Source organism: Phascolarctos cinereus, unplaced genomic scaffold (assembly GCF_003287225.1).
Source record: "Phascolarctos cinereus isolate Bilbo 61053 unplaced genomic scaffold, phaCin_HiC Scaffold_9;HRSCAF=440, whole genome shotgun sequence".
Lineage (NCBI taxonomy): Eukaryota > Metazoa > Chordata > Mammalia > Diprotodontia > Phascolarctidae > Phascolarctos > Phascolarctos cinereus.
The window spans coordinates 82,647,184-82,673,481 of NW_027556402.1; the positions used below are offsets into that span (position 1 = coordinate 82,647,184).

Consider the following 26,298-nt stretch of genomic DNA (forward strand, 5'->3'; position numbering starts at 1 on the left):
TTTTAGGAGTAACAAGCATCATCTACCCATGCAGGAATGTTAACACTTTAACCTTATGGAACCCTCATACTTTCTCTTTCCTCTTTACCTTTTTATACTTCCATTGAGTCTTATATTTGAAAGTCAAATTTCCTATTCAGCTCTGATATTTTCATTAGGAATGTTTGGAAGTACTCTATTTCATAATATATCCATTTTTCCCCTGAAAGAAAATGCTCAGTTTTTCTGAGTAGGTGAGCATTGGTTATAACCCTAGTTCCTTTTGCCTGTAGAACATAATATTCCAAGCCCTATGATCATTCAAGGAAGAAGCTGCTAAATCTTGTATTATCCTGACTGTGGTTCTACAGTATTTGAATTATTTCTTTCTTTCAAGGCAGTAGTTTTTCCTTGACCTAAGAGCTCTGAAATTTGGCTATAAAATTGCTGGAAGTACTGATTTTGGGATATCTTTTAGCCAGTGATTGATGGATTTTTTTAATTTTACCCTCTGGCTCTAGAATATCAGGATAGTTTTCATGATAATTTCTTGAAAGATGGTGTCGGCTTTTTTTTTTTTTGATCACAGCTTTCAGATAGTCCAATAATTCTTAAATTATATCTCCTGGATCTATTTTCCAGGTCAGTTGCTTTTCCAATGAGATATTTCACATTTTTCTTCTATATTTTCATTCTTTTGATTTTGTTTTTATTGTTCTTTGATGTCTCATAGAACAATTATCTGTCTTTTAACCAATTCTAATTACCAGGAAAATTTTCTTCAGCAAACTTTTGTGCCTTTGTTTTTCTTTTGGCCAATTATACTTTTTAAGGTGCTTTTTTCTTCAATGGATTTTCACACCTCTTTTTCCATTTGGCCAATTCTGCTTTTTGAGGCATTCTTCTCTTCATTGGATTTTTGTGTCTCCTTCACCATTTAGCCCCTTCTGCTTTTTAAAGGTTTTTTTCTTCAGTAATTTTTTTTGTGATTACTTTACCAAGTTGTTGAGTCTTTTTTTCATGATTTCTTGTATCATTTCAATTTCTTTCTACAATTATTTTTCCTTTATCTCTCTCATTTGATTTTTTAAATCATTTTTGAGTCCTTTTAGAAATTACTTTTGGGTTTGAGGACAATTCACATTTTTTTGAGGCTTTGGACGTAGCAGTTTAGACTTTGCTTGCTTCTGAGTTTGTGTTTTCATCTTCCCTGTCACCATAGTAACTTTCCATGGTCAGGATCTTTTTGTTGTTCATTTTTCTAATCTATTTCTTGACTTTTGACTTTATGCTAAGGTGGGATTCTGCTTCCAGGGTAGAGGCAGCACTGTCCCAAACTTCAGGTTTTTTGTGCAGCTCTTTTCAGAGCTAATTCTAGGGATGTTTTCAGTTTTTCCAAGGTGGCACGATCTAATGTGAAGTGTATTTACTACTCTATTGACCTGTGTTCTGGACTTGGAGTGATAACAAGCAGTCTGTTCAGTCTTGAAACTGTGACCAGGGTCCCTGCTTCTCTGTGGCTGCAAGCTCTGGAGTGCTAATGCTCCTCTTCACCCTGGGATTGAGACCCTAGGACTGTGACCCAGATCTAAGTATGGAAAATGCAACAGAGTCCTACCCCTGATGCCAGCAAAGGGATCCCTATAATGTCATTCTGATAAGCTCTCTGACTTCCTCACTGTTTCTGGGCTGAGAAGTCCAGAAGCTGCCACTGCAGCCAATGATTCAGTCACCTGCAAGGTCTGCTGCTGGTTTACTGGGGCACAGCGTGCACCCAGGCAGAACCTGTGATGACCATGCTTCATAAATATTTGTGTGTCCACAAATATTTGTGTCAGCTCTTTTCATGATGGCAAAGATTTGGAAATTGTGGGAATGATGAAAATGTCAGACTCCTCTGTGAATTCTATATATTGCTGGAAATTTGATGAAGCAAGTACATTAAAACACACACACATAACAGGACACAATATTTCAAGCATTAGAGAGGAGAATCTAATACTTCATTAATTTAACGTCACCTTCCATGTCATCATTCTTTTAGAGGCATTTAGGTAGCACAGTGGATAGAGTACTAGATCTGCTCAGACATTTGCTATCTGTGTGAGCAAGTCCCTTAACTTCTATCTTATTTAGTTACCTCCACTGTAAAATGAAGGAATAATGTTGTGAGCATAAAATGAGATAATATTTGTAAGACTCTTAGCACTTATGTATACATAGCAGGTACTTAATAATATTTATTTCCTTATTTTTGGAATCAGGTTCTTAAATTTTTTTGTGTGTCCTGGACTTTTTGGGAGTCTGATGAAACCTAGTGACTTCTTCTTAGAATATTATTAAGTGCATTAAATAAAATATATAAAGTCACAAAAATGATCAATTATATTAAAACATAATTATCAACATGCTAAAAACAAAGTTCACAAATACCAGGTTGAGCACCCGAGGTTCAGAGCTCTCCTCTATATCATCCCTTCAAAAAGAAATCATTCTCAATTTAATGATTAAAATTAAAAAAATTTTCCCCCCTCTCAAATAGGCCAGGACTTTACTACAAGCACTCTACTTTAATAGGTTTAGAAAGGTATAAATTGACTACTCACCTCCTGAGTGAGGGTTCATCTGGTTTTGTTTTGGACCAAATCAATAAGCCTTTAGCTTTCTTAGAGTTCACAGGATTATAGATTTAGTCCAATATGTGCATTACGCTTATTTTATAGAAGAGAAAACTGAGGTTTGGAGACATAAAAGAACTTACTGAAGGTGACATAAATATTAAACATCACATTTGAATCTAGGTCCTCTGACTCCAGAGTTACTGCTATTTTCACTGTACCAAGCTGGCAAGAAGTTCCTATAATCACATAATTTTGGAGCCCTTTTTCAGTAAACTGAAATGCCTAATAGCTCCCTGAATCAGCAAAACCTTCACTCTTTTTAAAAAAAGCTTTGCTAATATCTCATTCCCTGGAACCCAGGAGACTAATACACTGACATGTTAGATTCCAATTCTTTAGGAAAAGGAGACATTACAGGTCTTCTTGTTACATTAGCTAAATGGATAGCTGAGTTCTCTGTAGAGGAGAGAGCCTCTGTAGAGTTAAAGAAAGCATTACCTGTCAGTTATTGCACTTTTCTTCTAAAAGCTCAAGCATTCTAAAAGCTAATGTATTGTGATCAATCTCCATGCTGCATCTGCAGTAGTACTTGAGAGCCACCAGATGTCACTCTTACAGGGCTACATGGATGATCCTTGGCTTAGAACCTAAGGAGATGTTTTACTGTATGAATCTGTTACCATGGCAGCTGCATTGTTTGGGCGATCCTTCCAGATAATTAAAGTGGAGCAACTACTCTTGTGAATTTGACAGAGTCAACGTTACAAAAAGAGCTTGGTTGTCTTCTCAGATTAACATTACAAAAATGATTAAATGTTCCTTTATTTTAGGTTCTTTTATTTCTTTCAAATTGATAATGAAATAATACAGTGAACTCTCTAGAAAATGTGAGTCACATTTGGTCATCATTGGTCACACTGAGAAAATATTGGATATTTTCAAACTAGCAAGAAGTAATATATAGCATGTGTTCCATTCCATCATACAAGCATATAACCAAAATTACATTATACAATTGGGATATAAAAACAAAAAGAAAACAATCCCAGCTCCAAGGAGCTTTCATTGGGAGAGAAAGGTTTTGGGGGAGGGAAGTATTTTTAAACTTTAATAACTTCCTTTCTTCCAAAATTCAAAAATAAAATAAATTTTCAGGAACACACTTGAAAAGCATGAACCTCTAAACTGCTTTTCTGATTTTATATTTACTTCTAAAATAATGCTTCCTTTAAAATAAAAATATATTTAGTACTCAATGATGCTTGAGCGATGTTATAGAGTATTAGAAAGAGAGCTCCAAAGAAATAGGAAACTCAAGTTCTAGTGTCAGCTTCTCCACTAAGCAGGTATATAAACTTAGACATGCCACTTTTGTCTTGGTCTCAAGTTTCCTATTCTGAAAAATGAGGAAGCTTAAATTGGTGATCTCCAAGCAATCTTCCAGAACTGTGACTTTCATCCTATTGCTCTTAATAATTCTGTGGCTTACATGTAGTCGAATATAATATTTCAAAGTAATATTTAAAAATAATAATTTCCCTTTAGGCTGAGATATTCCTTATATGAATTTTATAGCAGTTACAAATCTCAGAATAAAAGAGTTCATAATGAAATTGTTGAAAGACACTTTACTATAGCAGGGCTACCTTTCACTGCTTTACATTACCAAACAGAATCTTTTAAATATAATAACAAAAAAGACCCAGGCTTCTCAAGTTCCTCTATCTAATTTCATCTAACAGATACCAGTAAGAAGAATAACCACAGAATCCACGTTTATTCCTAAAAATAATGATGCTTTCCAAATCAGATTATATATATCCGTATTAGAATACCATATCTTTAACTGTACAAAAAAAATCCTTTGCCTTCATGTTAACCTCTATCCATAAGTACCACCATCAAAAAATAAAAACAATAAGATGTGAATAAACAAAAATTGTATTGAAAGCTATTTAGGGCCAGGACTCAGACAGAACTATCTATACATGAGGATATTCATAAATCAGAGGCAAGTTCGGATAAGTTGCTTAGTTACATACACATATTTGGGAAGTGAGTTTATTTTCTTATAGAGTCTCAGCAAGATTGCCAGGTGGGTTTTATTTTCTTTCTGTGGAATTCACAAATTTATAATATTATTGGTGGCAATTATAAGACCAGAATTCTGCATTAGTAGGAAGAATTGACAAATCAGACAATTATTTGGATAATTCAGGAAAAGGACTGTTTCAACTACTAAATATCCTGGTAATTGTGGCTATTTGTGGCCAAAAGACCAAGTCGTTAAAATAAAGAGGCATGATAAGCTTAAGAAAAATCTAGCAACTTAAAAAAAAATACTTATCTATTATCATGTATAAAATATAAAATCTTACCCCTGGAATTTAAGGCTTCCCATAATTTGGCCTTAACCTACCCTTTCAAATTTCATACTCCTTTACACATACTCTGTGTTTCAACTCAACTACACTACTAATGCTCCACATTTTCTTTGCATCATATTTTAAGGAAGAACACCCTCTTTCTTCATCTCTGTCTTTCAGAATTTATGTCTGCTTTCATGGGTTGGCTAAGGTGGCTCTTTCTTTGTGGAGTCTTCACTGATTTTCCACTCACCACCTTTACAATTTTTCAGTTGTTAATAATTTCCTCTTTCTCATAAAACTTATATGTGTTTACTCATCTCTATACATACAAGTTTTCCCCTTCTTTCTCACCCTCAGCAGAATGTAAATTCTTTGATGGCAGCATTTTGTCTTCATGGACCTTGAGGTCCAGTATGGGACCTTGTACACAGTAGGTGTTTATGAGTGTTTGTGGGCAGCTAGATGGCTCAGGGGATAGAATGCCAGGTGTGGAGTCAGAAAGACTCATGTTCATGAATTCAAATCCAGCCTCATACACTTACTGTCTGTATGATTCTGGGCAAGTCACCTGAGTTTCCTCATCCATAAAATGAACTGGAGAAGGAACTGGCAAAGCTCAAGTATATTTGCCAAGAAAATCCCAAATGGGAGAGTCAGAAGCAACCGAACTGATAACCGTTTTGCTAATTTTAATTAAATTTATGAGAGATCTACTAAGTTTAATTGAAATCCACTCACAACATTTATCATGTATTTTTGCATATGTTTGTTCTTTGCTATAAGAAACTTATTTATAGTTGCAATGCCCAAACACGTAGCTATGTTAGGACATTACTGCATCTTTGATTTGGATCTATGATTTCATTATTATGGAGAAGTACTTATGAATAAACCCCCTATTCCAATGAAGATCAGAAATTCTTCTACAATATAGAGTCTAAAATCAACACCAAGAGACTAAGTGACTTGCCCTGGAATCCCATAGCTATAAATTTGTCAGACTGAATGTCAACCTAAGTTTTTTTTTGTTTCTTTTGTTTTTTTCTGAATCAAAGGAAGGATCTCTATCTGTTATACAGAGAGGAGATGAACAGGAAGTAAGAGTGAGGGATGAGGAGAGAAAGAAAGTCAGGCAGGGAGAAATGGAGGGGGGAGAGAGAGAGAAATTATGTGTATATATACACACACACACATACACACACACACACATTTTGATGTTTTGATGTTTCAGAGTGAGGGAAGTAACATAAAAAACCATAAAAAACATTTTCATCTCATTGATATTTTTAACCTGCTGATGGTGGCATGTTCATGGTGGATGCCTTCATTTCTTCTATACTAATTTTTTCACCTGCTTGTCACCTTCACATTAGTGAGTCATTTAAAAATAATAGGTATTGCAGTTTCAATTGAATATAACACTGTCCTCAGGAAACAGGTTATAGCCAGTGACATGTACAATTTTGGCAACTGTTTTAGAGTTGATATTCACTGAACCTCCTAAATACTATCTCTGTTTCCAAGCCAAGGAAAAACTGAGATGATTGTTCTGATAATTTAGGCACAAAACTTGCTTTAGTCAAGTTATATTGGCTTTTATTGTCATTGTTGTTATTAATTACTTTCCTCTGATGATAAGAGAAAGAGAGACAGAGAGAAAGAAGAGAGAAGAGGAAAGGAAAGATTGAGACAGCAGCAATTCTACCACAGACATAGGGTTGCTGTTTTGTTCAGCCATTTTCAGTCAAGCCGTACTGTTTATGAGCCCATTTTTTGGATTTTCTTGGCAAAGACACTGAAATCACTTGTCATTTCCTTCTCCAGCTCATTTTACAGATGAGGAAACTGAAGCAAACAAGGTTAAGTGACTTGCCCAGGGTCACACAGCTAGTAAATGTCTGAGGTCAGATTTGAATTCAGGAAGATAAATGAGTCTCATCAACTCTAGGCCCAGAATTCTATATACTGTGCCACCTAGCTGCCCAGATATAGGATACAAATTCCTTAATCCAGAAATGCAGTACCTAAAGAGTCACATCGATTAAACTGAAAAGGTGCCTTCTTAATTATTTAGTGTGGGGCAAACTCTTCTTACTCTTTATTGAAAACTTGTCCTGGCTGAGTATTTGTGGCAGATAGACATTGCCTCATTTTGCTAAGTAGAATGAAAGAGAAAATGCATGACTAACCATATAATCTTGCATGAATTCATATAGTGTACTTCTAAAATTTCCTATTGGACTTTTTTCTGTATTTCTTGCCCAACAGCTCCTGTGGAGTAAGTTCTGGAAGATTCTAGGTCATTTCCCCCTCTCTCTTCCCCTCTTATTGAAAAGGAAGGACTGGCCTTTGGGTTTTGTTTAGATGCTTTTCTTCACAGAGCATCAGAAATTTAGTTTTCTAGCCCTTTTTCTCTCCTCTCCTCTCCTCTATTTTCCTCTCCCCTCCTTTCTTTTCCTCTCCCCTCCTTTCTTTTCCTCTTCTCTCTCTTCTTCTCTTCTCTTCTCTTCTCTTCTCTTCTCTTCTCTTCTCTTCTCTTCTCTTCTCTTCTCTTCTCTTCTTCTCTTCTCTTCTCTTTCCCTCTGAATCTCTCTTTCTCTCTTATCATCAGAAAATTGGCTACCAGAGAATCATTTTTTCCCCACGGTAACTCATTAAATCATCTCAAAGTCTCATAGATCTGGAGCTTTGAAGAATGTCAGAGGCTATTTATTTAATCTACTTATTTAACAGTTGAGGAAACTGAAATCTGGGGGATATAAAGTGACTTAACCAAAGTCACTCATCTAGTAAATGTCACATGTGTGATTTGAACCAAACTCCTCTAATTTTAAAGCCAATACTCATTCCCATGCCTTCAGCCATTAATCAAGCATTTTTATGAGACTCTTTGCTAGGTTTGGTAAATAAAAATACAAAGAATAAAACAGTTAATATCATCAAAGAACTTACAATGCTATGAGGAAAAATAAATGCATATATGATTATCTAGAGCTTAAATACAAAAAAAATAAAGTAGATAAATGCAAGGTAATTTGGGGAGGAAGGTATTAACATTTGGAAGATAAGATCAGGAAATGATTCATATAAAAGGTTGTGCTTCATCAGCACCTGGAAAGAAGAGAGATATTCTATGAGGCAGAGGTGAGGAGGAAATGCATTCCAGGCAGGGAGAATCACCAATTCAAAAGAAGACAAAATGCTGTTTGTGAAGAGCTGCCAGTTTTTCTGGATCTGAGTGTGTGTGTGTGGGGGAAAGGGGAATAATGTATGATGACTCCATAAAAAAGAATGGGACAAGTTTGTGAAGGGCTTTAAAATGTAAATACAATAATTTGTTTTTGATTCTAGAGGCAATAGAAAGCCATTGAATTTTATGAAGTAAGGGGACAACATGGTCTGATGTGTGTTTAGAAAAAATACTTCTGTAGCAATATGGAAACTGGAATGGAGTGGGAGAAACTTGAGGAAGGGAGACCAATGAGGAACCGATAAACCAAGTGAGAAGAGAAGAGACTGAACTAAGTTGATTGTGAGTAGAGAAGAAGATATCAAGGACACTGTGGAGGTAAAAAAAAAATTAGAAGATCTGGCAATTGATTAGACATGTGCCATAAGGGATAGGGAGGAGTAGAGGATAATGCTAAGGTTTAAAATGAGTGAATGACATCCAAATGGAAATTTCAAGAGACAGCAATTGACACTAGATCTCAACTGCTCAAAGAGTGGAATGGATCCAGATCTCACAGATATCTGGAAAAAGAATTAAGAGGCTAAGGAATGATCCTAGGAATCAGGTGGGGAGCAAGAAAATAATAATTATCCAGAAAAAGATGCTGGGAGGAGTATTTAGGCATGTGTAGCAAGAGAAATGGGATAGATCAATATTCAGAAAACTGAGGAAAGAGACACTATCCAGAAATGGATAGTCAACAATGCCAAAATCTCTTGGTTGGTTAAAAAAAATTGAGAATTAAGAAAAGACCATCAGCTTTAGTAATTAAGTGAAACTTAATGACCTTGAAGAGAACATTTTCAATTCATTAGTAAGCTTGGTAACTTGCTTACAAAAGATTAAAGAAAAGTAGGAAAAGGTGGAGTAGTGAAAATAGAATCTCAAGTGCATTTTCATGGAATTTGTAGCTTCCCAATTTATATGATAATTCTTGCTAATTAGACACTATTTAGGCTCTGTGTGCTTGTGTAGGGGACTTGTGATAGAGAAAGGTCTGACAAACTTTTCTACTCACCCAACTCTCCCATCCTTGAATGAAATCAGTATAAATCTAGGTATCCTTCTCCCCTTTGAGATGGTGTGTGTGAGACCAGGATCCTGTTGATAAGGGCTTGTGCTTAGCTTCCCCATTCACTCTAGCCAAGCAGATAAATGTATGGTCTCACCCTAAAAATTATATATGTTTTTGAGGGGCAAAGGAAGGCATGTACAGAGGAGAAAAAAATGTGGAGAGCCACATAGAACCCCTGGCTTCAATATTTTGTCCACCAGATTACTTATCACCTTTTTTCCTCCAGATCTTGAGACTAAGAAGCTAAGGTTCCATAGAGAAAGGGGCATCACTGTTACCCAGAGACCTGAATGCCACCTATACCTTGGAGATAGGCATCCATATACTTTCAACTCTTTCTCCTTCCCTGTGTCCCAGGGCTCAACACAGGCAAAGCAAGTTGGTTTAATTGGGAGCTGTTTAATACCCTCATTTCCATGACCCCTTCAATCTTCCTTCAGTAGTATGCACCAGAAGCATCTTATGTACATCTGCTTAAGGAAAATCTTTATTACTAATTCTGACTTGCCTAGGCGATGGAGGAGGAGGTGAGCATGGGATGTTTGCAAAGCTCAAAAAATGGCTCTCAACCCTAAAGATTTTGGACATTACCCAATGGACAATCCTCAATATCATTCAAACCACTGCTTTCCTGCCCTTACCATCCTGTCATGTACTCTGCTGAGATTTAGTTCAGACCCTAACCCTATCTTTTTTTCTTTTGGAACTCTTTTATTTTCATACACTTGGGCAAATATACACACTTTGACATGATCCTGCTAGCTTCACTTTAGTTACAGTTCTACTTTCAATTCTAGCTGAGAATTCATGATTATGTTCACAATCAAAAGAGACATCAGAACAATGCTATAATATAGGAAAACATTTATAAATGCAAATGAGAAGATATTAAGTCATAAGGGTGTTGCTGTCATCTGAACATTAAGAACAAGAGTACATTTTATTCAATAGTGGTTACTCATAAATAAGAGCATTTCACATTGGAAATGTTTATCTTACATATTCTTACATATTTTAAATAAATGTTCTACATTTTCATAAAGGATTAAGCTGAATAAAACTCAATAAGTGTAAGTTACCTTCTTCACTTATTGGAAATAAGCCATATATTGCTAAAACTTAGGAAGCCCATTTCCTGAATATAATCCTGGTTTTTGTTTCCCAAGTGATGGATTTAAAAATCTGCTTTGTGCCTCATTATGACATGGAGTGGCCCCTGAGTTATGAAAAGACATGACTTTGGAGCCTAAACTTTTGCATGCCAAACTACAAAATGTTGGTTATTAACTGTATATTCTGGGTGATGACTATCCTAGGTAAGAATGGACAGACTCATTACCAACACTGGCCAGTCTAACTGCTGTTTTCTTTGACTATAGCTATCTATGAATAAGTTACAGTAGCAGTGAAGCCTAAAATCATATTTTATCTACTTAGAGGATCCTCATTTATGTTTGCAGACAAATCACCATGCCCAACACTATTTGATGGCTATGGTAGTGTTAAGTTGTGTAAAGACTATATCACTCAATCTGGGAGACCATACATATTGTCAAGTTGCTGCCTGGGAAGATGTAAAGCAGGCTGTGGGAAAAATGATTCAGTAGCTGAATAAATGATGCCCTTAAAATACTAATCTTGGAAGTAGAAGTCACCATAAACTACCAGTAATTGTTTTGTGATTGAGATGACAGAAAACCCAATAGAAAACAATTGATCTTGGGACTGTGACAAAGAAAATATTTGTGCTAGAGATGATTTTTCATTTGCTGATTTTGCTGGTTAATTAGCACTTTCCCAAACAGCCTTTCTGCAAATGAAGCATTCTGGCACATTTATTTGCTCTTTTACAAATGCTGGACACTGAGTGAGGAATAAAATAGTAGTTGTGAACTTCTTGCTTCCCTGTAAATGCCAGTTGTAATGCTTACAAAAGACTGTAAATTCAATGAGCCTTTATGTGTATGTCCTTTCTTCTGCCTTTTGCAAAGATCTCAATTACTTGGTGTTTGTGCCAGTCTTTTGAGCAGTGACCCCTATTTATTGAAATTTCCAACTGGATACTTGCCAAATTGATTCTGATCTCTACTATTCCTCTGTGTACCCAGTCATTTACTGCAGCATTCTGAAAGTTACCGCAATGTCTTTTTATTACAAAACAGATTCAAACCCATCTTTGTGACTTAATAAACCTAAGTTTATTAGGAATAATTTAATATTGATATTCTGTTAAGAACAATGGTGTTTCTCACTTAGAAGGATATGTGACCTTATCAATGGCAGTACCTCCCTGAGTCATACAGCATTTTCTCCTCCCCTTCTCATCCTATGTGACTATTTCCTCTGTAATTCCTAGAGAAAATATTCTTATTTTTTTCAATCACTTGACATCACTCACCTAGCACCAATGCTAATATATCTCACATTCTTGAAAACGATAATTTTAAAAAAGCTTTTACCAATAACTGAGTATAAAAATTCCAAAATTCTAATACTTGTCTTCATATTATTTATTTTAGAATTGAATGAAGGCAATTTGCAATTTTTGTTTTTCATGGGACACATGATCATGCATTTACAGAAAATATCAGATTTAAGAATGGGAGAAAAAAAGCTGGACCTATAGCTGAATAGGGAAAAGAGAATGAGTTTTTATCATATTTGGAAAATTGTGTGATTTTTTTTGTGATTCCAAGCCAAGGTCCATCTCTTTGAACAACACCATTGTTCCAGTGATGCTGTTTCACTGTATCAGGTGTCAAATCTGTCTGAAAAATCTGTCACCTGAATCTCACTGTCAATAATGACTATCTCCAAAACTTTACCAAATCTTAAATAAGAAAATTATTATAAGGGATAGCATTGGAGAAACATATGGCTGGAAAGTATGGTAGGAGTTCACATGGAGATAGCAAGTTATAACTAAGGTACAGATTGAATACTCCATACGATATCCTAGATTAGATATTGCTTATTATTAGGATTAGGATGCATATTTCTTTCCTTAAACCTCCCAATACTAACTGTGATTTTGTTATATCTGTTGACTTTTAAGATGTGAAGTGAAACCTCAGAGATATTTTAATTTGCATTTGTTGTGTTGTTGGTGCTTTGGATAAAGTTTTTTATATGGCTATTGATTGCTTTAATTTTTAAATTGAATTTTAATTTATTTCAGTTCTGGATTTTCTACTTCCTCTATCCATTGAGAAGGCAAGGAAAATAAAATCCATTACAAATATCCATACTCAAGCAAAACAAGTTTCCTTATTAGTCATGTCCAAGAAAGAAAGAAGAAAAGAAAGAGAGAAGGAAGGAATGAAGGAATGAAAGAACATTACATTGCTATAACCTCTTTGTGGATATTTTATTGAAAATATTTCATCAATATTCATCAAGAAAATTGTTCTTCAGTTTTGTTTTAGTTCTTCCTGATTTGGGTTTCAAGAACATATTTGTGTCATTAAAGGAATTTGGTAGGATCCCTTCTTTATCTTTATTGTTATCTTTATCTTTGTTGCTTTCAATGTTTAGTAGAATTTATTTTAAATCCATTTGGCCCTGTGTTTTTTTTTTCTTTTGAAATTCATTTACTGCTTATTCAATTTCTCGTTCTATGATAAGGTTATGTATTTTATTTCTTCTTCTGTTATTATGGGATATATGTGTAAATATTCATCCATTTAATTTAGATGGCTTGTTTTTCGGCAAGTAGTTGGGCTAGGTAGCTCCTAATAATTGATTTTATTTCTTCTTCATTGATTGCTCATTCATCTTTTTTATTTTTCATATGGGTAATTTAGTCTCCTTTTTAAAAAATAAAATTAGCTTAACTACTCAAAAATCATTTTATTTGTTAATTCAGCGTTTTTTAAAAAAGCTTTAATTTTTACTACTCTCTCCTTAGATTTTCAGGATTACTATTTTGGCATTTAAGTAAAAATTTTAAATTTGTTGGTTTTCTAAGGCCATTTTTAGTTGCATACCCAATTCTACAGGTATATTTCTATTCTACAGAGAATAAACCACCAGATCTTCTTTGGTCTGATACTTACAACACAGTCTCAAATTTGTATTCAATAAATAAATGTTAACTAAATAGAAGAATAAATTATTATGTTAGGCACTTAATAAATATTTCTTGAATTAATCAAATGATTTAGGACATTGCTAAATTCATCAATACTAAAACATTTCTACGATTCTTTTCCATCCCTGCCCTAAATTGGATTGTTTTGACATGAAAAAGAGGTAGAAGGTTAATGATAAAAGATTCACAGCTGTGTATAACTCAATGTCAGCATAATATTGGACAAAGTCTTGATAAAGTAGTTTTATCTCTGAATAATACTGATAAGAATTAACAATATGTCCTTGAGAAGAAAATTGGACTGTATCATAACTAGAACCATGATCTATAACAGAGGTTCCCAAACTTATTTAGCCTACTGATCCCTTTTCAAAAAAACAAAAAAAACAAAAAACAAAAAACACCCCAAAAAATAATAACTCAGTGTCCCCCCTTCTTCAGAAATCTACTTTCTTTAACCTTTAATAGTTTTTTAAAAATTTACATCACTAAAACATATTAATATTTTTTTTAAAAATGATGCATTTTAAATTTAATAACATAAATTTGTGGGTTGTTTCTTATGTTGAAATGTTAATGATACATATTGAATTATGTAACCATATAGTGTCATATTGTAAACAAGTCATTACATATACATATTCCTGCCAATGCTTGCTGGACTTCCTGACAATGAGTGATCCACTTGCCTGCCAACACTTGCTTGTTAAGACATGTCAGTGGACTTGCATTTTGTGTGTTTATTTGGAAAAGAATGTAATCAGTACAACTTTAACCCTGTTACACAACAGATGAAACATGTATGAACAGTATTTCAAAATTTTCTTCTCTTCTCTTCTTTCCTCATGCCCCCTTATTTTTATTCAACAGTCCTCAATTGTACCTGAGGTTACTATCACTCCCATGGATTATTCCAGCAACCCCCAAGGGGTGATATCAACCACTTTGGAAGCCTCTGATTAATATGCTATACATTCAGATAATAGGCTCCATTGTATAAGGATTTTAGTTGTTTGGTGATTCTATAATATGGGCAGATATGACTGAGAATTATTCAATTAGGATGCTTCTACTGAAAAGAAAAATACATGAATGAATGAATGAATGAAAAAAAATGGAGTTTAAGAGGCCCAATATCCAATTAGAAAAAGGCAACCCATTAATATTATGTCATTGATTTAAAGTATTTGCAATATATGCCAAATAAAGCTAATATCATAGTTAGAATTGTGTGACTTTCAGAGACAAAATGATGTCAGTGAAAGGCCACTGCATTGACAGTTAAGAGACCTTGGTTCAAGTCTTTGCTTTCCCACTTATAATTTGTATGACGTTTGGCAAGTTACTTCCTCTAAGGGAAGGAATCGGATAAAAATGACTGCTCAGGTATTTTTCGAAGTCAAATATTCAATGACTATTTAGTTATACGAAAAAGCAGCCTAAGGCCTTGAAAATAATTTGTTAAAGTTAATTTGTGTGTATCAAAATGTGTAGTTGAAGGTCAAATTTACCTAAAGAGTAGAAGTAATCACTGCAATTTTTCTCAAGGTAAGTGAACTCTCTACACTAATATGAATTCCCAGGTCCAATCAGAAAAAAAAATAAAGTACATATGTTATTTTTCTTTTTTCCCCCAATTTTATTTATTTGTTTTTGGTTTTCAACATTCATTTCTATAAGATTTTGAGTTCCAAATTTTCTCCCCCTCCTTCTGCTTTTCCCTTCCCACTATAGTGTGCAATCTGACACAGTCTATACATATACAATCATACTAAACACATTTCCACATTAGTCATGTTGTAAAGAAGAATTAGAACCAAAGGGAAAAAACCATGAGAAAGAAGAAACAAAACAAAGAGAGAGAGAGAGAGAGAGAGAGAGAGAGAGAGAGAGAGAGAGAGAGAGAGAGAGAATAGTATGCTTCAATCTGCATTAAGATATAATAATTATTTCTCTGGATTTGGATTTGGATTTGGATCTGGATCTCCATCTTGAGACTTTTGGAGATGTCTTAAATCCTTGTATTGCTCAGGAAAGTTAAGCCTATCAAAGTTGGTCATCACACAATGTTGTTATTACTGTGTGCAACGTTCTCCTGGTTCTGCTCACTTCACTCAGCTTCAGTTCATGTAAGTCTCTCCAGATTTTTCTGAAGTCTACCTGCTCATCATTTCTTTCCTTTTTTTTTCCGGTCAGAAAACAATTTATTAAGCAGCAACTATATGTCAGGTATTGTTCTAAGTGCTGCAATCACAAAGAAAAGCTCTCTAGGAACTCACAATCTGATGAAAACTGAGCATCTATTGATAGTCAAAGAACTTGGGTTCTGATTTTGGTTTTCTTGCTTATAATCTGTGGGATAGAAGGTAGCCAACTAACCAATCTGGGTCTCATTTTCTTCATCTATAGAAAAGAAAGAGTTGCACCAGATAGCAGCTCTAAATCTATGGTTCTATCTCTTGAACAAATAATAATTCAAGGCAAGTAAATGGCAAAGAAATTGCATAACACCAGTTCTCTAACTTCAAATACAGGCCTCTTTCTTTCTTTCTTTCTTTTAAATAATTTGTATTTAGTTTTCAACATTCACTTCCACAAGATTTTGAGTTCCAAATTTTCTCATCTCATCCCTCCCCTCACTCCAAGATGGTGTGCATTCTGAATACCCCTTCCCCTAATCTGCCCTCCCTTCTATCTCCTCCACCCTTCTCTTTTCCCCTTCCCCTTCTTTTTTCCTGTAGGGCAGTATAGATTCCTATACCCCATTGCCTGTATATCTTATTTCCCAGTTGCATGTGAAAACATTTTTTTAAACATTTGTTTTTAAAACTCTGGGTTCCACATTTTCTCCCTTCCTCCCTCCCCACCCACCTTCATTGAGAAGGCAAGCAACTTGATACAGGTTATATATGTGTAGTCATGCAAAACATTTCTTTAGTAGTCGTGCTGTAAAAAATTAACTATATATCTTTTCATTCTATCCCACTCCCCATTTTTTCTATTCTCTCTCTTTTGACCCTGTCCTTCCTCAGAAGTGTTTGCTTCTGGTTATCCCCTCTCCCAATCTGCCCTCCCCTCTATCATCCCCCTGCTCTTTTATCCCCACCCCACCATTTTCCTGTAGGATAAAATAGATTTCCATTCCCAACTGATTGTGCATGTTATTCCCTCCTTAAGTCAAATCCAATGAGAATAAAATTCGCCCATTCCCTCTCATCTTCCCCCACTTCCCCTCCACTGTAAAAGCCTTTTCTTGTCTGTTTTATGTGAGTTGATTTACCCCATTCTACCTCTCCTTTTCTTCTTCTCCCAGTATAATCCTCTCTCACCCCTTAATTTTATTTTCCAAATGTCACCCCTTCATCTTCAACTCACCCTGTGCCCTCTATCTATCTGCATACATACATACATACATACATACATACATACATACAAACAAATTTTTCCCTCCAACTACCCTGACAAATGTGTCATGAGTTACAAATATCATCTTTCCATATAGGAATGTAAACACTTCAACTTTAATAAGTCTTTTAAGATTTCTCTTTCATGTTTACCTTTTCATGCTTCCCTTGAGTTTTGCATTTTAAAGTCAAATTTTCTCTTCAGTTCTGGTCTCTTCATCAAAAATGCTTGAAAGTTCTCTATGTGACTGAATGTCCATTTTTTCCCCTGAAGGATTATACTCAGTTTTGTTGGGTAGGTGATTCTTGGTTGTAACCCCAACTCCTTCACCCTCAAGAATATCATATTCCAAACCCTCTGACCAGTGCCCCTCCTTGCCCCAAGACTACAACCCAGCACTGTGACCCAGATCCAAGCATTCCTGCCTCCACACCAGCAAAGAGATCCCTGCAATCCTTCTCTGATCAGCCACTCAATTCCCCCTCTGTCTGTGGGCTGAGAGCTCCAGAAGCAGCTGCTGTCTTGGGGCTGCTTTGGGACTAGGACTAGGACTAAGCTTCTCTCTAGCATTTGTGGTTTGAGAAGTCTGGAAACTGCCACAGCTGCCCTTGATTCAGTCCCCTGAGGCCAACTCCAGTTTCGCTGAGGCCTGGTCTTTGCCTGTAAGCCCATGCCGAGCTGTGCTCCTCTTCCAGCCTGGGGCAATAGACCTTTCCAATCAACCATCCAGGTTGTCTTGGGCTTAAAATTTGTTTCACTGTGTCTTTTTGTGGATTCTGATGCTCTAGAATTTTTTTAGAGCCATTTTTATAGGTATTTGGAGGGATTTGGGGAGACCTGAAGCAAGTCACTGTTTTTACTCTCTCCTCTTGGCTCTGCCCCCCAGGCCTCCTCCTCATTTCTTATGGAACAATAGTATTCCATTACATTCATATACCACAACTTGTTCAGCCATTATCCAATTGATCAGCATCCCTTCTATTTCCAATTCTTGGCCACCACAAAAAAGCAGCTATAAGTATTTTTTGTATGTGTGGGTCCTTTTCCCATTTTTATGATCTCTTTGGGATACAGACCTAGAAGTAGTATTGCTGGGTCAAAGGGCACACATAGTTTTGTAGCCCTTTGGGAATAGTTCCAAATTGTTCTCCAGAATGGTTGGATCAGTTCACAACTCCACCAACAGTGCATTAATGTTCCAAATTTCTCACATCTTCAACATTTATCATTTTCCTATTTTGTCATGTTAGCCAAGCATATGTGATTTTTCAGATGGCATATGTAGATGCCAATTGCTCTCTCTCTCCCCTCTCTCTCTCTCTCTGTCTCTCTCTCTCCTCTCTCTCTCTCTCTATCCAAGGAGTGTCTATGACACATTCTTTCCTTTAGCAACTAATTCCCTCTTCTTTCTAGTTTCATATATGCTGGAAATGTCAGCTTCTTCAGTAGGATTTATGCTCAGGCAGTGGTCATTTAAACACTAAAAAAGAAATTAAAGTTGATAATTGTTTTAAAAACCATACAATTGTTAGTGCTCTCCATTTTCCAAAACTCCTGCCACTCTGGCAGAAATAAATGTGAAATGTATAGCCTCAAGGGCTATTTTATATATTTCTTTGTTCCTTGGGTTTCTTGAGTTGCCATGGCCATTAGTATGACCTTATCCATACTTATCTAGTCTGGACCTTAGAAAGTAGTTAGTCTATTATTGAAATTATATGTAAAATGTTTACGGCATGACAGAAATTGACAAATTGACCTTCTATTGGCAAAGCCTTCCAGAACCTAAAAAATGATCAGTGTATCTTATATGTGGTAAGGATCAAGCAATATCACAAAAAATTGAATATATTTTAGCACACATAAAAGACTTGATATTGATGTGGGAGTCATTCCTAAATTGTCAACTTGTACACAGACAGAGCATAAACATATTAGAACAAAGATCAGAATTAGTCAAACTTCAGAAGAATAATAAGAAAACTCTTACATATAAATAAAACTCAATTCTGCAGTATTTTAAAAACAATAATTTATTTCAACATGACAGCTCTTCTTTTGGAAGAAGAAAAACATCTCATGTATGTGCGTGGAGCCGTAGGAAGAAGGAAATAGCTTCACTGAAAGTGTAGCAACTTCTGTGATAGAGGCACTGGGCTACGCTAAGCATATCCAAGCTTTTGTGTGACCCAGGTTTGGATGGGAAAAGGAATCTGTGTGCCAAAAAGTTTGAAGTCCTACAGATTAGGAATGCTGTGAATCCACTTTCTGCCCATCGACTGACTTTCCACTTTCTGGCATCAGTATGAATTCAGAAACCAATTTTACTACACCACTAAGGGAGTAAGCCTTAAAGTTCTTAGAAGTGGAATGAAAGTTGTTTTGTTTTAAGTCCTTGCTTCTTGAGGATACATATGTGTGGTGTGCTCACTGGTACATATACACTCAAATATGCACGTTAAAATGATTTCAGAGAATGGCAGGAATTATTTAGAAAACCTTTTTTTATATAAATATTTTTGTAACTTAAGGATTTAATTTAATTAAAAATGAAGTATGAATTGAAATTAAATTGTATAAGTGTGGAAATATATTGTGACTTGGCCTTTCCCAGATTGTGTCACACCTACAGAAAATTTAATAGATCTCAAGAAACATGAATTATTGTGAAGATTCCCATTTTCATGAAGAGAGTTGAGAAATAAAAAAAAGAAAACTAGCTCTATAAAAAAGATCTACTGTTTAAAAATTAATTATCCAATCATTCCATATGCATTTATTAAGTACCTAATATATGCTAGGCTTTGTGCTCAGCACTAAGAATACAAATACAATGAATGAAAAATTGCCTCTTCTCAAGGTGTTTCCATTTTTATGGGGAGATATGAAGTACATGCAAAAGTACCTACAGAATAGATATAAAGGGAATAAGTATAAGTAAAGCAAAAAGGTTAAATGCAAGTAATTGTTGAAGGAGGGAGTTAGCTGTTAAAAGGATCAGGAAAGGCTTTGCATAGAAGGTGGTTATTGACCTATATAAGGAAGGAAAGAAATGATTCTCTAAGGAGGAAGTGAATTTCAGGACTGGAGAACCACCAGTGCAAGACAGGAAAAGACAGATGGAGTATCGTGCATGAATTAAAGAAAGAAGCCAGTCTGGCTGGACTGCAGAGTGTGGAAATAGGAGTGAGATCCAGTAAGTCTAGAAAGATTGATTGGTACCAGGTTGTGAAGAGCTTTAAACGCTAAACAGAGAAGCTTGTGTTTCATCCTAGGCACAATGGGAAAACACTTGAGTTGTTGAAGAGTGAAATGACACGTTCAAATATGAATTGACAGAAAATCACTTCTACCACAGTAAAGAGGTTAGGCTAGAATTGTAGGACTTTGTTGTAATAATCGAGGTGACATGTGATGAGTGTCTAAGCTAAAGTGGTGTGTCTGTGAGTAAAGTATCATATGTTAGAGATGTTGCAGGATAAGAGAGAGATAAAAGATCACTGAGGTTGTTATCTGCAGGAACAAATGGGAGATGATAGGAATGTATAGAGTGTTTGCTTTGGCAAGGAGATGGGCCACCTGATTACTTCACTGCCAGAAATTGGGTGAAAAGAGAAAAAAATGTGATGGATGAATATTTTTGGAATAAAGGGGAGAAGGAGAAAATCACATCAAATGACTTCAACCTTTTTTCTGTAAAGTAAGAGATAGCAGTCTTCTATACCCAAAGGAGATGAGAAATGGAAAAATGTGAGAAGTTCGAAGGAAGAGGTTAGGAATTTCTTCTGTGGGGGGGGGGGTACACCAAGAACCATTAGGAAGAAATAAACAGATTATCTTGTTGTTGCAGTAAGGATTTAGTTGAGGTTGAATACCATTAATTTAATATGTACTCCAACAGCATTCATGTGTGACTTCCTTTCACTCAGTTCAGCAGCTTATGAGAATGAGAAAAGGAGACAGATGATAGGAATATTACCAGATTTGATATTAGTAATATTGAAGTTTGAGAAAAAATGGACAGTGAGACAGAAGATGAAGTGATTCGAGAGCAGGGGATAGTATAAATTTGAAGTGGCTAACTATAGGGTCAGGATTGGAAATGGAGAAAAGTGAAGTTAGAGTAGGCAGTGGCTGAGAAAGAACTAAATGATGGAGGCAAAAGAGATACCAATTTGCATGAAGAATAGGTTTTGGAAGAGTGATAAATAGGGAGGGATGGCTTGTAAGGAGTTTATGGTGAAACAGAAGAATGCGAGAGCATTGAGTGTAACCTGACCCATAAATGAGCTGCATTTGGGGTAGGAGAGCAGTGCAATCATGTGTGCCATGCTGATGCCAACCTGCATGTCTGCATGAAGGGTGGAACTGGTATGAGAGCTTTGGAGAGAAGAGATAATCCTCATTTCTGTTATAAGGGAGGACACCTGTAATTCCACTTGTTATTCCTGCTTTCAAGGTAGGGAAGAGGGGGAAGAGAAGGTAGTAACACATTATTTCTACCTCCTTCATAGGGTTGCTATGAAGAGCAGATGGGATGTTATACATAAAAACACAGTGAAAAATATAGAATCATATAAATATTTTATTATTTTTTTCTTTATTCTGATATTTTACTCTGGTTTGTCTCTAGTCATCTTCCAGGTAGAAAATTTTATGGCAAATCTCAATCCAGGATTTTTTAATTATTCTGTTCAAAGTGTAAGCATGAAAAAAATAAAAGCATTTAATATACATCAACTTTTAAAAAATCTAGTCTGTGCAAGTATTTTCACTTAAAAAAATAGAGTCCTGGGCAGAGAGATTAAATGGATTCTTCCATCTATCTATCTATCTCATCTATCTATCTATCTATCTATCTATCTATCTATCTATCTATCTACACATAGATAGTTATACACATATATTGTATGTGAATGTGCATTTGTGCATATATCAATTGTTCAATCAGGAACATCGTTGTATCTGCTTATACAATTCATAAGACATAAAACTTGCTTTCCATTGTAAAAGATATATGTAATCATAAATTGGAGAATAAAAGATTTTCTTCAGTATGGTGAGCTTTAATTAGAAAATTCCCTCCATAAATGCAGATCTGCAAATATTTTGCAATTGCTAATCTTAGAAAGTTGCCTGAGGTTAATTGACTTTCCCCAGGTCACATGGCCATGATATTTCAAAGATGAGGCTTAAACACTGGTCATCCTGAATCTGAGGTCATCTGCTATACCATAATCCTCATTGAATTTTTTGCAAATAAATTTTTGTTCATGTCCTTTTTAAAATATCATCAAAATTTCCCCCTTTCCTTTGCAGAAAGTTACTCCTTAAAATAAATAATACATATTAAGCACACAAAAAAAGGAAAACAAAAGTGAAAAAAAATCAGCAAACAATAATACATGACAAAATTCAGAAAATACATGAACTGAATCACAGTTGGACCTCCTACTTCTGCAGATGGGTGGAGTGGGCATATCTTATGCTGTTTCTTCTCTAGAGACATATTTGTCTTTGGTAATTCTGCAACATTCATTTTTGACTTTTTCATTTCCATGTTGTTTTAATCATTGTGTATATTGTTTTCTTGACTCTCCTTATTTCACTCTGCCTTAGTTGATATAGACCATTCCACGCTTCTTCCTATTCACCATGTTTATCATTTGTTACAGTACAATAATATTTCATCATAATAATGTACTATTATTTTTTTAGCTATTCTCAATTGTAGAGCACCTATGTTGCTTCTAATTCTCCATTACAAAGCATGCTGCTCTAAATATTTTGGGTACGTATCTGGGTCAAAAGGTATGAATATTTTAGCAAATTTATTCATGTACTGCCTCTTTAAGGATATGTAAAAGGATTCTCCCTCTCCTCCCTCTTGAAAAGAGTTTTTTTCTTTTTTTTTCTTTTTTTTTTTTTTACTAAGAGCAGAATTGTAAACTAATTATATGTCACTTAGTAAAAGTTTGGCTTTAAAGAATAGGTATCCTGTGTACCTTTGCTTTCTTCCCTCTTTCAGAGGAGAGAAAGTACTTTTTAGAGAAGAAGAGGGTGGAGTTCTTCAGCATGAGGTAGAATTTATGGATCCAGAATGAGGGAGGAGTGAGAACAAGAACAGGGACAGCAGAGGGATCTGCTGCTTCAGTCTCATCCCTGAAACAAGATGGTGAAGGGCAGAGTTAACAGATTTGGCCATATTGGGTGCCTGGTGACCAGGGGTGCATTCACCTCAGGTGGAGTAGACATCATGGCTATCAATAACTGCTTCATTGACCTCAATTACATGGTTTATATGTTTCAGTATGATTCCATGTATGGCAAGTTAAAGGGCACTGTCAAGGCAAATCTGAGAATGGAAAGCTGGTGATCAATGGAAAAGCCACTACCATCTTCCTGGAGTGGGATCCCTCCAGTATTAAATGGGGAGATGCTGGAGCTGACTATATTGTAGAGTCCAGTGGAATCTTTACCACTATAGAAAAGCCTGGGGCTCACTTGAAGGGTGGAGCCAAGAGGGTCATCATCTCTGCCCCTTCTGCTGATGCCCCAATGTTCATGATGGGAGTGAACCATGAGAAATATGATAATTCTCTTGAGATTGTCAGTAATGCTTCCTACACTACCAAATGCTTAGCACCCTTGGCCAAGGTCATTCATGACAATTTTGGCATTGTGGAAGGATTCATGATTACAATCCATGCAATTACTGCTAACCAGAAGACAGTAGATGGCCCTTTTGGTAAGCTGTGGTGTGATGAATGTGGTACTGCCCAAAATATCATCCTTGCTTCCACTGGTGCTGTTAAGATTGTAGGCAAGGTCTTATGTGAGTTGAATGGGAATCTCCCAGTCATGGCCTTCTGTATTTCTACTTCCAACTTGTCTGTTGTGGATCTGACCTGCCACCTGGAGAAACCTGCCAAATATGGTGATATCAAGAAAGTAGTGGAGCAAGCATATCAGAGGGATACTTGGAGGGCATCTTGGGCTACACAGAGGACCAGATTATATCTTGTGACTTTAACAGCAACACCCACTCCTCTACCTTTGATGCTGGTGTTGGTATTGCCCTCAACAACCAATTTGTCAAGCTTATTTCCTGGTATGACAATGAGTATGGTTATAGCAACTGTGTAGTAGACCTCATGGTCTACATGGCCTCAAACAAACAAAATAGAAAGCCAGGGACCTTCATCCTCAGCCAAAAATAGGAGTTCAACCACTGGAGAGGCTACGTTCCTAACCTACATTCCTATACTAGGATTCCACGTCCCATTCACATCCTTGTCCCAAAGCATCCCTGAAGTAGGGGGGAGAAGCCTAGAGTCCTATATTGTGTAACATCAATAAAGTCACCACATTCAGTGCAGAACAAAAGAATAGATACCTAATAATTAGTAGTTAGTACATAAAATTCTTAGCAAAGCTAGACACATCTTACATGGTTATTATCTTGCTGGTATGTACATGATTACTTCAAAAGTACATGGAAATCGTTTCTCTTCTTTCATCTATAAACTATGAATTTTCTTTATGTTCTTCTTTGCTGTAGTCATTTTCACTAGGATATTGGAAATGTCAACTTCAATTTTAACAGCTAGCTCAATTATCACAAAGTCCAAACAATCAAGGGCCAAATAGTATAGTCTTTCTCTAGAAAATGCCCTATTTCACCAATGGCTCGGATCAGTCAGAGGTAACACAATTGGTATTCAAGTTCATAAGAATAGCTATCATTGGGTAACAGTTCTTTCTTATAGGGGAAAAAAAAAGTCTTTGGGTTTTGTTGATCTCCAGAATCAGAATGACACAGCGACAAACAAAACAAAACAAAAATCAAAAGTGATAATTCTGCTGTACTTTGCCTAAGTTAGACAGCTGGAATACTGTATGAAGTTCTGGGTGTCATACTTTAGGAAAATTTTTATGCACACATATACACACAATATAACATATTTACTCACATGTGTGAGCACACACATACATGCACATATCCATCCATATATCCATATACCTATATACATACATGTATACTCATACACATAGACATAGACATAGACATATTTCTATATATATGTCTGGGCAGCTAGCTGGCACAGTAGGTAGAGTGCTGAGCTTGGAGTCAGGAAAATTCATCTTTTGAGTTCAAATCTGGCCTCCAACACTTATTAGCTACCTGGCCCTAAGGAAGTTGTTTAACCCTGTTTGCCTTAGTTTCCTCATCTGTAAAATGAGCTGGGAAGAAAACAGCAAGCCATTTTAGTATCTTTGTTAAGAAAACCCCAAGTGGGGGAAGAGTCAGATACAACTGAAAAATGACTAAATAATTGAAAAAATGTAATTTTGGGATTCTGGGATAATGTGATAGAAGGAAAAAAGAGATTTGAAACTTTAACTTAGAGCAGACATTCTTTCAGAAAGCATCTTTAGCAATTTATTGCTCAAAGGAGTAAGTATAAAGTAATGCCTACAGATTTAAACCTCCCACAGTGAAATTAACCTAAGTAACCTCTACTATTTGCCTTGAAGTTGATATGAGCTGTTATGTGTAGATAATAGTAGGATCACTGACTGGACCATTAAATGCTGACATACTGATAGAATCCCTTGTAATGTATATTGAATGAAAAAATTACACACAATGTACCTTGTGATATTAATTTTCTCCTTAGGCTGTCTCAAATGCTTTCTAGACAAAAATTTCCAAAACAAAAATTAAAAGAGTTGTCCCCACTCTTCCAATTTTGGATACTTTCTTTTCTGTACAAATTATATTTCAAATGATGGTAGCCTAGAAAACAAATTATCTTCCCACAGCAGTATATTGAATCATGTATTTCATTATTGAAGAACTGAACATATTCCTTTAAAGCAGCCTTTTGTGTAGACATCTGCAATGATGTGCTTTGAAACTAGTTATAGGAAAAGTTTTTACTCACGGCCTCTATTTAAAAGAAAGAAAATTTCTCACCATTTAAAGGGACATTTGCCTGATTAGTGATGGAGAACATGCTGGTGCTTTGAAGAAGTTAAAGAAAGTTATCTAAATGACACTGATACAGTAGAATAGAAAGGACATTTGTAATCCAAGGTACAGGGTTCAAATCTTCACATTGCCATTTAATTACTTGTTTCAATTAACTCCTTGCTTCACTGAACCAGTTTATACCTTTGTAAAATGGGAATTATACCTGTAACACATCTCACAGAGCTTGTGTTGAATATAGGAAATGGTAACTGGAACAATTGTTTTTACCAGACTGCAAAATGAAGAGAAATTTGATATTTATCTGGGACCCAGATTTTGACAGATTTTATATACAACGATGAACAGTATTTTATCTTGGATATAATAGAGAGCCACTGGGACCTTCCTTAGTGGGGAATGTTATGGTCTTACTTGTGGTTTGGGAATATTAATTTTGTAACAATCAGAGGATAGAAACTGGAATCAGGGAAACTCATAAGGAGGCTATTATGATGGTTCAGATGAGAGATGATGATGGAGCAAACTAGGA

General features: G+C 35.6%; 1 pseudogene; it reads left to right on the forward strand.

Moving 5' to 3' along the window:
* The first annotated feature begins 22,943 nt into the window (after window positions 1–22,943).
* Window positions 22,944–23,991, forward strand: LOC110216028 (glyceraldehyde-3-phosphate dehydrogenase pseudogene; annotated as a pseudogene).
* The last annotated feature ends 2,307 nt before the right edge of the window (window positions 23,992–26,298 follow it).